Consider the following 16,034-nt stretch of genomic DNA (forward strand, 5'->3'; position numbering starts at 1 on the left):
GCATGGCAGCATCACTATAACACAGCATGGCAGCATCACTATAACACAGCATGGCAGCATCACTATAACACAGCATGGCAGCATCACTATAACACAGCATGGCAGCATCACTATAACACAGCATGGCAGCATCACTATAACACAGCATGGCAGCATCACTATAACACAGCATGGCAGCATCACTGTAACACAACACGGCAGCATCACTATAACACAGCATGGCAGCATCACTATAACACAGCATGGCAGCATCACTATAACACAGCATGGCAGCATCACTATAACACAGCATGGCAGCATCACTATAACACAGCATGGCATCATCACTGTAACACAACATGGCAGCATCACTATAACACAGCATGGCAGCATCACTATAACACAGCATGGCAGCATCACTATAACACAGCATGGCAGCATCACTATAACACAGCATGGCAGCATCACTATAACACAGCATGGCAGCATCACTATAACACAGCATGGCAGCATCACTATAACACAGCATGGCAGCATCACTATAACACAGCATGGCAGCATCACTATAACACAGCATGGCAGCATCACTATAACACAGCATGGCAGCATCACTATAACACAGTAGACCGCACTAAATCCTTTAAGTTTGTTTTCCATTATTATTATTTATCTTGTCTTAGATACAAAGTAAAATATCCATCTGTCTCCTCTCCTCCTGCTCCTCCTTCTCTCTCCTCCTGCTTCCTCCTGTCTGCTCCCTCCTCCTCCTCCTCCTCCTCCTCCTCCTCCTGCTCTTCCATGATGCTCCTGCTCCTCCTCCTCCCACCTACCAGGTGGTCGCTCTTCCCACCTGCCACCTGGCTACTCCTCCTCCTCCCACCTACCAGGTGGTCGCTCTTCCCACCTGCCACCTGGCTACTCCTCCTCCTCCCACCTACCAGGTGGTCGCTCTTCCCACCTGCCACCTGGCTACTCCTCCCTCCTGCCATCTGGCCACTCCTACCTCCTGCCATCTGGCCACTCCTTCCTCCTGCCAGCTGCCCGCCCCTCCCACCTGCCAGCTGGCCACTCCTCCCACCTGCCAGCTGGCCACTGCTCCAACCTACGAGACTGGCCACTGCTCCCACCTACCAGCTGGCCACTCCTCCCACCTGCCAGATGGCCACTGCTCCTACCTGCCAGATGGCCACTCCTCCCACCTGCCAGCTAACCACTCCTCCCGCCTGCCAGCTGGTCACTCCTCCCACCTGCCAGCTGGCCACTCCTCCCGCCTGCCAGCTGGGCAGTCCTCTCACCTGCCAGCTGGCCAGTCCTCCCACCTGCCAGTTGGCCACTCCTCCCACCTGCCAGCTGGCCACTCCTCCCACCTGCCAGCTGGCCACTCCTCCCACCTGCCAGCTGGCCACTCCTCCCACCTGCCAGCTGGCCACTCCTCCCACCTGCCAGCTGGCCACTCCTCCCACCTGCCAGCTGGCCACTCCACCCACCTGCCAGCTGGCCCGTCCTCCCACCTGCCAGTTGGCCACTCCTCCCACCTGCCAGCTGGCCACTCCTCCCACCTGCCAGCTGGCCACTCCTCCCACTAGCCAGCTGGCCACTCCTCCCACCTGCCAGCTGGCCACTCCTCCCACCTGCCAGCTGGCCTGTACTCCCACCTGCCAGCTGGCCAGTCCTCCCACCTGCCAGTTGGCTACTCCTCCCACCTGCCAGCTGGCCAGTCCTTCCACCTGCCAGTTGGCCACTCCTCCCACCTGCCAGCTGGCCAGTCCTTCCACCTGCCAGTTGGCCACTCCTCCCACCTGCCAGCTGGCCACTCCTCCCACCTGCCAGCTGGCCAGTCCTCCCACCTGCCAGCTGGCCACTCCTCCCACCTGCCAGCTGGCAACTCCTCCCACCTGCCAGCTGGCCACTCCTTCCGCCTGCCAGCTGGCCACTCCTCCCGCCTGCCACCTGGCCAGTCCTCCCACCTGCCAGCTGGCCAGTCCTTCCACCTGTGAGCTGGCCAGTCCTCCCACCTGCCAGCTGGCCACTCCTATCACCTGCCAGCTGGCCAGTCCTCCCACATGCCAGGTGGCCACTCCTCCCACATGCCAGCTGGCCACTCCTCCCACCTGCCAGCTGGACACTCTTCCCACCTGCCAGCTGGCCACTCCTCCCACCTGCCAGCTGGCCACTCCTCCCACATGCCAGCTGGCCAGTCATCCCACCTGCCAGCTGGCCAGTCCTCCCACCTGCCAGTTGGCCAATCCTCCCACCTGCCAGCTGGCCAGTCCTTCCACCTGCCAGTTGGCCACTCCTCCCACCTGCCAGCTGGCTACTCCTCCCACCTGCCAGTTGGCCACTGCTCTTACCTGCCAGCTGGCCACTCCTCCCACCTGCAAGCTGGCCACTCCTCCCACCTGCCAGTTGGCCACTCCTCCCACCTGCCAGCTGGCCACTCCTCCCACCTGCCAGCTGGCCACTCCTACCACCTACCAGCTTGCCACTCCTACCACCTGCCAGCTGGCCACTCCTCCCACCTGCCAGCTGGCCACTCCTACCACCTGCCAGCTGGCCACTCCTCCCACCTGCCAGCTGGCCACTCCTCCCACCTGCCAGCTGGCCACTCCTCCCACCTGCCAGCTGGCCACTCCTACCACCTGCCAGCTGCCACTCCTCCCACCTGCCACTCCTCCCACCTGCCAGCTGGCCACTCCTCCCACCTGCCAGCTGGCCACTCCTCCCACCTGCACTGGCCACTCCTCCCACCTGCCAGCTGGCCACTCCTCCCACCTGCCAGCTGGCCACTCCTACCACCTGCCAGCTGGCCACTCCTCCCACCTGCCAGCTGGCCACTCCTCCCACCTGCCAGCTGGCCACTCCTCCCACCTGCCAGCTGGCCACTCCTACCACCTGCCAGCTGGCTCCCACTCAGCTACCACCTGCCAGCTGGCCACTCCTCCCACCTGCCAGCTGGCCACTCCTCCCACCTGCCAGCTGGCCACTCCTACCACCTGCCAGCTGGCTACTCCTACCACCTGCCAGCTGGCCACTCCTCCCACCTGCCAGCTGGCCACTCCTCCCACCTGCCAGCTGGCCACTCCTCCCACCTGCCAGCTGGCCACTCCTCCCACCTGCCAGCTGGCCACTCCTACCACCTGCCAGCTGGCCACTCCTCCCACCTGCCAGCTGGCCACTCCTCCCACCTGCCAGCTGGCCACTCCTCCCACCTGCCAGCTGGCCACTCCTCCCACCTGCCAGCTGGCCACTCCTACCACCTGCCAGCTTGCCACTCCTACCACCTGCCACTGGCCCTCCCCACCTGCCAGCTGGCCTCTCCTCCCCCCTGCCAGCTGGCCACTCCTACCACCTGCCAGCTGGCCACTCCTCCCACCTGCCAGCTGGCCACTCCTCCCACCTGCCAGCTGGCCACTCCTACCACCTGCCAGCTGGCCACTCCTCCCACCTGCCAGCTGGCCACTCCTCCCCACCTGCCAGCTGGCCACTCCTCCCACCTGCCAGCTGGCCACTCCTCCCACCTGCCAGCTGGCCACTCCTCCCACCTGCCAGCTGGCCACTCCTCCCACCTGCCAGCTGGCCACTCCTCCCACCTGCCAGCTGGCCACTCCTCCCACCTGCCAGCTGGCCACTCCTCCCACCTGCCAGCTGGCCACTCCTACCACCTGCCCGCTGGCCACTCAGCTACCACCTGCCAGCGGGCCACTCCTCCCACCTGCCAGCTGGCCACTCCTCCCACCTGCCAGCTGGCCACTCCTACCACCTGCCAGCTGGCCACTCCTACCACCTGCCAGCTGGCTACTCCTACCACCTGCCAGCTGGCCACTCCTCCCACCTGCCAGCTGGCCACTCCTCCCACCTGCCAGCTGGCCACTCCTCCCACCTGCCAGCTGGCCACTCCTACCACCTGCCAGCTGGCCACTCCTCCCACCTGCCAGCTGGCCACTCCTCCCACCTGCCAGCTGGCCACTCCTCCCACCTGCCAGCTGGCCACTCCTACCACCTGCCAGCTTGCCACTCCTACCACCTGCCAGCTTGCCACTCCTACCACCTGCCAGCTGGCCACTCCTACCACCTGCCAGCTGGCCACTCCTCCCACCTGCCAGCTTGCCACTCCTCCCACCTGCCAGCTGGCCACTCCTACCACCTGCCAGCTGGCCACTCCTACCACCTGCCAGCTTGCCACTCCTACCACCTGCCAGCTTGCCACTCCTACCACCTGCCAGCTTGCCACTCCTACCACCTGCCAGCTGGCCACTCCTACCACCTGCCAGCTGGCCACTCCTACCACCTGCCAGCTGGCCACTCCTACCACCTGCCAGCTGGCCACTCCTACCACCTGCCAGCTGGCCACTCCTAGTCTATGATAGGTTTTTCACTTTACATTTTAACCAGGTCTTAAAAAACCGGTTTTATCTTTGATTTTGATATATATAAAGACAGTTTTAAATACAGTTTTATAAAGAATTTTTTCAGTAAATTTTATACTTTAACCTCACGTAATGTCTGACTGAAGCCTGTTAAAAACAGTCGTCATCCAGCCGTCATCCAGCCGTCGTCCATCCGTCATCCAGCCGTCATCCAGCCGTCTTCCAGCCGTCATCCATCCGTCTTCCAGCCGTCGTCCAGCCGTCATCCAGCCGTCATCCATCCGTCTTCCAGCCGTCGTCCAGCCGTCATCCAGCCGTCATCCAACCGTCATCCAGCCGTCATCCAGCCGTCATCCACCCATCATCCAGCCGTCATCCAGCCGTCATCCAGCCGTCATCCAGCCGTCATCCAGCCGTCATCCACCCATCATCCAGCCGTCATCCAGCCGTCATCCAGCCGTCTTCCAGCCGTCATCCAGCCGTCATCCAGCCGTCGTCCAGCCGTCATCCAGCCGTCATCCATCCGTCTTCCAGCCGTCGTCCAGCCGTCATCCAGCCGTCATCCAGTCGTCATCCAGCCGTCATCCAGCCGTCATCCAGCCGTCTTCCAGCCGTCATTCATCCGTCTTCCAGCCGTCGTCCAGCCGTCATCCAGCCGTCATCCAGCCGTCATCCAGCCGTCATCCAGCCGTCATCCAGCCGTCATCCACCCATCATCCAGCCGTCATCCAGCCGTCATCCAGCCGTCTTCCAGCCGTCATCCATCCGTCTTCCAGCCGTCGTCCAGCCGTCATCCAGCCGTCATCCAGCCGTCATCCAGCCGTCATCCAGCCGTCATCCAGCCGTCATCCACCCATCATCCAGCCGTCATCCAGCCGTCATCCAGCCGTCTTCCAGCCGTCATCCATCCGTCTTCCAGCCGTCGTCCAGCCGTCATCCAGCCGTCATCCAGCCGTCATCCAGCCGTCATCCAGCCGTCATCCACCCATCATCCAGCCGTCATCCAGCCGTCATCCAGCCGTCTTCCAGCCGTCATCCATCCGTCTTCCAGCCGTCGTCCAGCCGTCATCCAGCCGTCATCCAGTCGTCATCCAGCCGTCATCCAGCCGTCATCCATCCGTCTTCCAGCCGTCGTCCAGCCGTCATCCAGCCGTCATCCAGTCGTCATCCAGCCGTCATCCAGCCGTCGTCCAGCCGTCATCCAGCCGTCATCCAGCCGTCATCCGTCCGTCTTCCAGCCGTCATCCAGCCGTCATCCAGCCGTCATCCGTCCGTCTTCCAACCGTCTTCCAGCCGTCATCCAGCCGTCATCCAGCCGTCTTCCAGCCGTCATCCACCCATCATCCAGCCGTCATCCAGTCGTCATCCAGCCGTCATCCAGCCGTCATCCAGCCGTCATCCAGCCGTCATCCAGCCGTCATCCACCCATCATCCAGCCGTCATCCAGTCGTCATCCAGCCGTCATCCAGCCGTCATCCAGCCGTCATCCAGCCGTCATCCAGCCATCATCCACCCATCATCCAGCCGTCATCCAGTCGTCATCAAGCCGTCATCCAGCCGTCATCCACCCATCATCCAGCCGTCATCCACAAGTCATCAAGCCGTCATCCAGCCGTCATCCACAAGTCATCAAGCCGTCATCCAGCCGTCATCCACTCAGCATCAAGCCGTCATCCAGCCGTCATCCACTCAGCATCAAGCCGTCATCCAGCCGTCATCCACTCAGCATCAAGCCGTCATCCAGCCGTCATCCACTCAGCATCAAGCCGTCATCCAGCCGTCATCCACTCAGCATCAAGCCGTCATCCAGCCGTCATCCACTCAGCATCAAGCCGTCATCCAGCCGTCATCCACTCAGCATCAAGCCGTCATCCAGCCGTCATCCACTCAGCATCAAGCCGTCATGCAGCCGTCATCCACTCAGCATCAAGCCGTCATCCAGCCGTCATCCACTCAGCATCAAGCCGTCATCCAGCCGTCATCCACTCAGCATCAAGCCGTCATCCAGCCGTCATCCACTCAGCATCAAGCCGTCATCCAGCCGTCATCCACTCAGCATCAAGCCGTCATCCAGCCGTCATCCACTCAGCATCAAGCCGTCATCCAGCCGTCATCCACTCAGCATCAAGCCGTCATCCAGCCGTCATCCACTCAGCATCAAGCCGTCATCCAGCCGTCATCCACTCAGCATCAAGCCGTCATCCAGCCGTCATCCACTCAGCATCAAGCCGTCATCCAGCCGTCATCCACTCAGCATCAAGCCGTCATCCAGCCGTCATCCACTCAGCATCAAGCCGTCATCCAGCCGTCATCCACTCAGCATCAAGCCGTCATCCAGCCGTCATCCACTCAGCATCAAGCCGTCATCCAGCCGTCATCCACTCAGCATCAAGCCGTCATCCAGCCGTCATCCACTCAGCATCAAGCCGTCATCCAGCCGTCATCCACTCAGCATCAAGCCGTCATCCAGCCGTCATCCACCCAGCATCAAGCCGTCATCCACTCAGCATCAAGCCGTCATCCAGCTGTCATCCAGCCGTCATCCACTCAGCATCAAGCCGTCATCCAGCCGTCATCCACTCAGCATCAAGCCGTCATCCAGCCGTCATCCACTCAGCATCAAGCCGTCATCCAGCCGTCATCCACTCAGCATCAAGCCGTCATCCAGCCGTCATCCACTCAGCATCAAGCCGTCATCCAGCCGTCATCCACTCAGCATCAAGCCGTCATCCAGCCGTCATCCACTCAGCATCAAGCCGTCATCCACAAGTCATCCACTCAGCATCAAGCCGTCATCCAGCCGTCATCCACTCAGCATCAAGCCGTCATCCAGCCGTCATCCACTCAGCATCAAGCCGTCATCCAGCCGTCATCCACTCAGCATCAAGCCGTCATCCACACATCATTCATTCATTAGTCATCCATCCATTATTTCTATTATTATTAATATTTTTCATTAATATTTTTATTATTATTATAATTATTATTATTATTATTATTATTATTATTATTATTATTATTGACATTATTATTATTATTATTATTATTATTATTATTATTATTATTATTATTGACATTATTATTATTATTATTATTATTATTATTATTATTATTATTATTATTGACATTATTATTATTATTGACATTATTATTATTATTATTATTATTATTATTATTATTATTATTATTATTATTATTATTATTATTATTATTATTATTGACATTATTATTATTATTATTATTATTATTATTATTATTATTATTATTATTATTATTGACATTATTATTATTATTATTATTATTATTATTATTATTGACATTATTATTATTATTATTATTATTATTATTATTATTATTATTATTATTATTTTATTAGTATTATAACGATCACGTCATTGTTATTCCCACTCTGACATACAATACAATACAGTAGCACTAAATAATACAATTATGCGTTACTAAATAATAATATACTTTAGTACTAAGTAATACAGTACTGTAGTGCTAAATAATACAGTACTGTGTTGGTAAATAATACATAAATATAGTGCTAAATAATACAGCACTGTAGTGGTATATAATACAGTACTGTAGTTGTATACAATACAGTACTGTATTTGTATATAATACAGTACTGTAGTTGTATACAATACAGTGCTGTATTTGTATATAATACAGTACTGTAGTGGTATATTATACAGTACTGTAGTGATATATAATACAGTACTGCAGTAGTATATAATACAGTACATTAATGATATATAATACAGTACTGTAGTGGTATATAATACAGTACTGTAGTGGTATATAATACAGTACTGTAGTGGTATATAATACAATACTGTAGTAGTATATAATACAGTACTGTAGTGGTATATAATACAATACTGTAGTGGTATATAATACAGTACTGTAGTGGTATATAATACAGTAATGTATTGGTAAATAATACATTAATATAGTGCAAAATAATACAGTGCTGTAGTGGTATATAATACAGTACTGTAGTGGTATATAATACAGTACTGTAGTGGTATATAATACAGTAATGTATTGGTAAATAATACATTAATATAGTGCAAAATAATACAGTGCTGTAGTGGTATATAATACAGTACTGTAGTTGTATGTTATACAGTACTGTAGTGATATGTAATACAGCAATGTAGTGGTACGTAATACAGTACTCTAGTGATATACAATACAGTACTGGAGTAGTATATAATACAGTACTGTAGTATATAATACAGTACTGTAGTGATATATAATACAGTACTGCTGTGATATATAATACAGCACTGTAGTGATATATAATACAGTACTGTAGTGATGTATAATAAAGTATTGTAGTGATATATAATACAGTATTGTAGTGATATATAATACAGTACTGTAGTGGTATATAATACAGTACTGTAGTGGTATATAATACGGTTCTGTAGTGGTACATAATACATTACTACAGTGGTATATAATACAGTATTGTATTAATATATAATACAGTACTGTAGTGGTATATAATACAGCACTGTAGTGGTATCTAATACAGTATTGTAGTGACATATAATACAGTACTGTAGTGATATATAATACAGTACTGAAGTGATATATAATACAGTACTGTAATACAGTACTGTAGTGATATATAATACAGTACTGTAGTGATATATAATACAGTACTGTAGTGATATATAACACAGTAATGTAGTGGTATATAATACAGTACTGTAGTGGTATATAATACAGTACTTTAGTGATATATAATAAAGTACTGCATTGATATATAATACAGTACTGTAGTGATATATAATACAGCACTGTAGTGATGCATAATACAGCACTGTATTGGTATATAATACAGTTCTGTAGTAGTATATAATACAGTACTGTAGTTGTATATAACGCAGTACTGTAGTGGTGTAAATTACAGTACTGTAGTGGTATATAATACAGTACTGTAGTGATATATAATACAGTACTATAGTGGTATATAATACAATACTGTATTGATATATAATACAGTACTGTAGTGGTATATAATACAGTACTGTAGTGGTATATAATACATTACTGTAGTGGTATATAATGCAGTACTGTAGTGATATATAATACAGTACTGTAGTGATACATAATACAGTACTGTAGTTATATATAATACAGTACTGAAGTGATATATAATACAGTACTGTAGTGATACATAATACAGTACTGTAGTTATATATAATACAGTACTGAAGTGATATATAATACAGTACTGTAGTGGTATATAATACAGTATTGAAGTGATATATAATACAGTACTGTAGTGGTATATAATACAGTACTGTAGTGATATATAATACAGTACTGTAGTGATATATAATACAGTACTGTAGTGATATATAACACAGTAATGTAGTGGTATATAATATAGTACTGTAGTGATATATAATACAGTATTGTAGTGGCATATAATACAGTACTGTAGTGATATATAATACAGTACTGCAGTGATATATAACACAGTAATGTATTGATATATAATACAGTACTGTAGTGGTATATAATACAGTACTGTAGTGATATATAACACAGTAATGTAGTGGTACATAATACAGTACTGTAGTGATGTATAATACAGCACTGTAATGGTATATAATACAGTACTGTAGTGGTATATAATACAGTACTGTAGTGATATATAACACAGTAATGTAGTGGTATATATTACAGTACTGTAGTGATGTATAATACAGCACTGTAATGGTATATAATGCAGTACTGTAGTGGTATATAATACAATTCTGTAGTAGTATATAATACAGTAGTGTAGTGGTATATAATACAGTACTGTAGTGATATATAATACAGTACTGCAGTTATATTTAATACAGTATTGTAATGATATATAATACAGTACTGTAGTGATGTATAATACAGTAATGTAGTAATATATAATACAGTACTGTAGTGATATATAGTACAGTACTGTAGTGGTATATAATACAGCACTGTAGTCGTATATAATACGGTACTGTAGTGATATATAATACATTACTATAGTGGTATATAATACAGTACTGTATTGATATACAATACAGTACTGCAGTGGTATATAATACAGTACTGCAGTGGTATATAATACAGTACTGTAGTGGTATATAATACAGTACTGTAGTGATATATAATACAGTACTGTAGTGGTATGTAATACAGTACTGTAGTGGTATGTAATACAGTACTGTAGTGACATATAATACAGTACTGTAGTGATATATAATACAGTACTGAAGTGATATATAATACAGTACAATAATACAGTACTTTAGTGTTATATAATACTGTACTGTAGTTATATATAATACAGTACTGAAGTGATATATAATGCAGTAGTGTAGTGGTATATAATACAGTGCTGTAATGATATATAATACAGTACTGCAGTGATATATAAAACAGCACTGTAGTGATACATAATACAGCACTGTAGTGATGTATAATACAGTACTGTAGTAGTATATAATACAGTACTGTAGTGATATATAATACAGTACTGTAGTGGTATATAATACAGTACTGTAGTGATATATAATACAGTACTATAGTGGTATATAATACAGTATTGCATTGATATATAATACAGTACTGTAGTGGTATATAATACAGTACTGTAGTGGTATATAATACAGTACTGTAGTGACATATAATACAGTACTGAAGTGATATATAATACAGTAATGTAGTGATATATAATACAGTACTGTAGTGATATATAACACAGTAATGTAGTGTTATATAATACAGTACTGTAGTGATATATAATACAGCACTGTAGTGATATATAATACAGTGCTGAAGTGATATATAATACAGTACTGTAGTGATATGTAATACAGTACTGTAGTGATATATAATACAGTACTGTAGTGGTATATAATACAGTACTGTAGTGATATATAATACAGTAATGAAGTGATATATAATACAGTAATGTAGTGATATATAATACAGTACTGTAGTGATATATAACACAGTAATGTAGTGTTATATAATACAGTACTGTAGTGATATATAATACAGTAATGTAGTGATATATAATACAGTACTGTAGTGATATATAACACAGTAATGTAGTGTTATATAATACAGTACTGTAGTGATATATAATACAGCACTGTAGTGGTATATAATACAGTTCTGTAGTGATATATAATACAGTATTGTAGTGATATATAACACAGTAATGTAGTAGTATATAATACAGTACTGTAGTGATATATAATACAGTACTGTAGTGACATATAATACAGTACTGTAGTGGTATATAATACAGTACTGTAGTGATATATAATACAACACTGTAATGGTATATAATACAGCACTGTAATGGTATATAATACAGCACTGTAGTGGTATATAATACAGTACTGTAGTGATATATAATACGGTACTGTAGTGATATATAATACAGTAATATAGTGGTATATAATACAGTACTGTAGTGCTAAGTCAGATGTATGTAGAGTGTGGTTGGTATTGGAGTCACGTGACCATCATCGTAACCAGGGTAGGCTATTTAACCTAATATTTCCCTCCCTGCTGACTGATCCTTAGTCATTGTTAATGGTGGAGGGAGAGGGGGTAAGTGGGGGAGGACGAGGGAGAGGGGGTAAGTGGGGGAGGACGAGGGAGAGGGGGTAAGTGGGGGAGGACGAGGGACAGGGGGTAAGTGGGGGAGGAGGAGGGAGAGGGGGTAAGTGGGGGAGGAGGAGGGAGAGGGGGTAAGTGGGGGAGGAGGAGGGAGAGGGGGTAAGTGGGGGAGGAGGAGGGAGAGGGGGTAAGTGGGGGAGGAGGAGGGAGAGGGGGTAAGTGGGGGAGGAGGAGGGAGAGGGGGTAAGTGGGGGAGGACGAGGGAGAGGGGGTAAGTGGGAGAGGACGAGGGAGAGGGGGTAAGTGGGGTAGGACGAGGGAGAGGGGGTAAGTGGGGGAGGACGAGGGAGAGGGGGTAAGTGGGGTAGGACGAGGGAGAGGGGGTAAGTGGGGGAGGACGAGGGAGAGGGTGTAGGTGGGGGATGAGGAGGGAGAGTGTTGAGGGGGAGGGGGTAGGTGGAGGATGAGGAGGGAGAGTGTGGAGGGGGAATGGGTAGGTGGAGGATGAGGAGGGAGAGTGTGGTGGGGGGGTAGGTGGAGGATGAGGAGGGAGAATGTGGAGGGGGGGGGGATCTATGGTCACAGTCGTTGGTAAAGTCAACAAACAGATGACTAAGTCAACTAAGGAGTCTGGGAATTTTGGTGAACTTCGTGAAAGTCATGCTAAAGTATCAGGGGTTTGATTCCCGTCCAGTTATACTATTGTTATTTGTTTAAAACCAATCCTTCGTGGATGCATTAACATACATACACACACACACATATATATATATATATATATATATATATATATATGTGTGTGTGTGTGTGTGTATACAGCCCACGAAACAAGTGGTATTGATCAATAACAACACTGCACTAGCCAAGGAGTCGAACCCATGCTGTTTTGGCCGCTTCATGGTGAGAGAAAACGCATGACGCTTTAGACCACTAGACCACACAATCCTTAACAATGGTGCATCCAGCCAAGCTAGATGTTGTACCCATATACTGCTTGTTGAGGTAGTACACAAACAGGGAGTAGAATGAAATTAGCTCAGAGGCGTCCACACCAACGTATGTCATTCGATGGTGGGTACAACATCTAGCTTGGCTGGATGTACCGTTGTTAAGGATTGTGTGGTCTAGTGGTCTAAAGCGTCATGCGTTTTCTCTCACCATGAAGCAGGCCAAGACAGCATGGGTTCGACTACTTGGCTAGTGCAGTGTTGTTACTGATATATCTTCTTTCAACAAACCGGCCATATCCCACCGAGGCAGGGTGGCCCAAAAAGAAAAACAAAAGTTTCTATTTTCAAATTTAGTAATTTATACAGGAGAAGGGGTTACTAGCCCCTTATATATATATATATATATATATATATATATATATATATATATATATATATATATATATATATATATATATATATATATATATATATATATATATATATGTATATAAGTGTATATGTTATAGGGAGGCACCACCTCTAGAACTGTCCTGGGGACCCTCATCCTCAGAGAAAGGAATAAAATTGCTTCAGGGAAAACTCAAGGTTCTCCCTGAAGCTGTTTGAGAATTTTCTCCTACCACCCCCTATATTGATATATATTTTATTTAAAGACAAAATACATTGAAAAAACATTCACAAAAATACAATAGAAAGTAAAACAACATGAGATAACAACTCAGAGCTAAATCTCGAATACTTCGTCCAGCTCCCCAGCAGCGGTGGCCTGCGTGCCCAAAATGCTTCAGGCATTTCCTCTCTGGATAGCAACACTAAGTCTCTGAAAGAGGAAGCTGGTAGCCCAGTGGTCCTTGGTTTCTATGATGAGCTTTTCACCCAGCTCTTTGAAGAACTTTAGCGCACACTTGCCCTGTGCTCCAAGGGTCTTCGACCCTATTGGGACGAAGTTATAACAAGGGGGAAGGTCTTCATATTTGCGGATCTTCTGGGTCTCCCTTTGGCTGGCAGCTCCACCCCCTTCAGCTTTGGAGTATAGTAAGTAGGTGTCTGCCAATGTGGCGGCACAGGTGTGGTTCCAGGCAATCTGCTTTCCATCCTTCCAGGGTAGCATAGTGGCTCCATCAGGACACTTTTGACTTCCATCAGACCTCTGCACTTGGGGTTCTCGTTGAGCTGGGCAACGGGCTGTGGCGAGGCTTCTCTTTGTCATTGATCTCCTCATGAAGTCTGAATTGATCAGCCGTCGCCCAACAGCAAATATACCTATATTCGGTGAGGATGGGGGTGGCTAGGCGAAGAGCAACACCAATCCGAATGGCCTGTGGGTCGAGTCGAGTGCCCAGGGAGGAATTGGGAACAGGAGACAAGCTTTGTCCTTTCCTGAAGCATTGGATGACCATTGTGTTGGCGATTTTTTCCATGATCAGTTTGTCCCATTGGGACTGTTTGTGTTCTTTGGGAGGAGCTGGTCTACTGGAGGAGTCTGTAAGGGTGTCCCACCAAATCGCTGCTTCAGTAAACCTGGGGTCCTGAGCTCCTACCACGTCTCTCAAGCGTTCGGGGACAATCTTCTTGACTAATGCACTGGAAACCAAACACGAAGACAGAAAAGTAGGTAAAGCAACATGCGTTGCTTTGCACACCCCTATACCTCCCAGTCGCACTGGGAGGGTTGCCTGATCCCATTGCTGATTATTACAACCCAAGAGTCCCAAAGGCCTGTTATCCTGAGTGTAAAGAGAGCAAAATAAATACAGTAGAAAAACTTTTGACTTGTATTATCCTTCACCAATTTAGAACAGAAGTATGTACACTATATACACTATGTACAACAATGGATATTAGTGCACTCCACGATAAGCAAGGTAGAATAGAAGCCACTAGAGAGCAGACCGTGCTTCAACCAGTTCTAGAATGGGAATGACAAGGGCAGACAGGTGTTTGGTACCCACAACACCTCTGCGATTGCCAAAACCATCTTCTCATTGGCTGGAACCTGAGTACTGATTGAACGATGGGGCCCCATCATCAACCTTTAGCACCTGGTTTGCTGGTTGGGGGAGATAGCCTTTCAGTGAGGTTAGTTAGTTAGTTTAATATGTTTATTATGCACCCCATACCCATCCTGTGGGCGGTAGTCAAAAGATTACAGAGGTACATAATGGGTCCAGGGACTGGGCCTCAAAGTTTTGATAGCTGAGCAAGTTACAGAGGTAATGAATTCACAATTTACAAAGGTGATGAACTCACAATTTACAAAGGTAATGAACTCCAGGTAGGTCTAGTCACAATCATGACAAGTTACAAAGGTATTTACAGATTACAGAGGTACACAATGGGTCCAGGGACCGGGCTCCAAAGTTTTGATGGCTGAACTAGGTACAAGGTAATGAACTCACAAGTTACAAAGGTAATGAACTCACAAGTTACAAAGGTAATGAATACTGTAAGAATGGTTACTTACGTTTATACATGGCTGCAATCATGAACAAATTTTAGAGTAATGAGCAATTCACACTTCCACACCCGGTCACAACTGTAGTGAGTTATTGGTGCAAATGTTGATTGTTGAGTCTCTCTCACACACACACACACACACACACACATAAACACACACACACACACACACACACACACACACACACACACACACACACACACACACACACACATACACAAACTCATACACACACACGCACACACACTCATACACACACACACACACTCATACACACACACACACTCATACTCACACACACACACACACACACACACACACACACACACACACACACACACACACACACACACACTCACACACTCATACACAAACACACACACACACACACACACACACACACACACACACACACACACACACACACACACACACACACACACACATATGCACATATGTGGTAATGCTTTATTTACAGCTAGCAAAGTCAGGGTATTTCTCCAGAATGGTCTGTAATATACCACTGTGGATAAAATACTTAGCCATTTCTTGAACACTTCTGAGTGAGTTGTTTCTAAATTCATTAATTTTATCGCACTCCAGTACATAATGACGCAGGGTGTGACAATAATCCATCTGGCAAAGTTT

The sequence above is a fragment of the Cherax quadricarinatus genome, chromosome 23 (assembly GCF_038502225.1).
Source record: "Cherax quadricarinatus isolate ZL_2023a chromosome 23, ASM3850222v1, whole genome shotgun sequence".
Classification (NCBI taxonomy): domain Eukaryota; kingdom Metazoa; phylum Arthropoda; class Malacostraca; order Decapoda; family Parastacidae; genus Cherax; species Cherax quadricarinatus.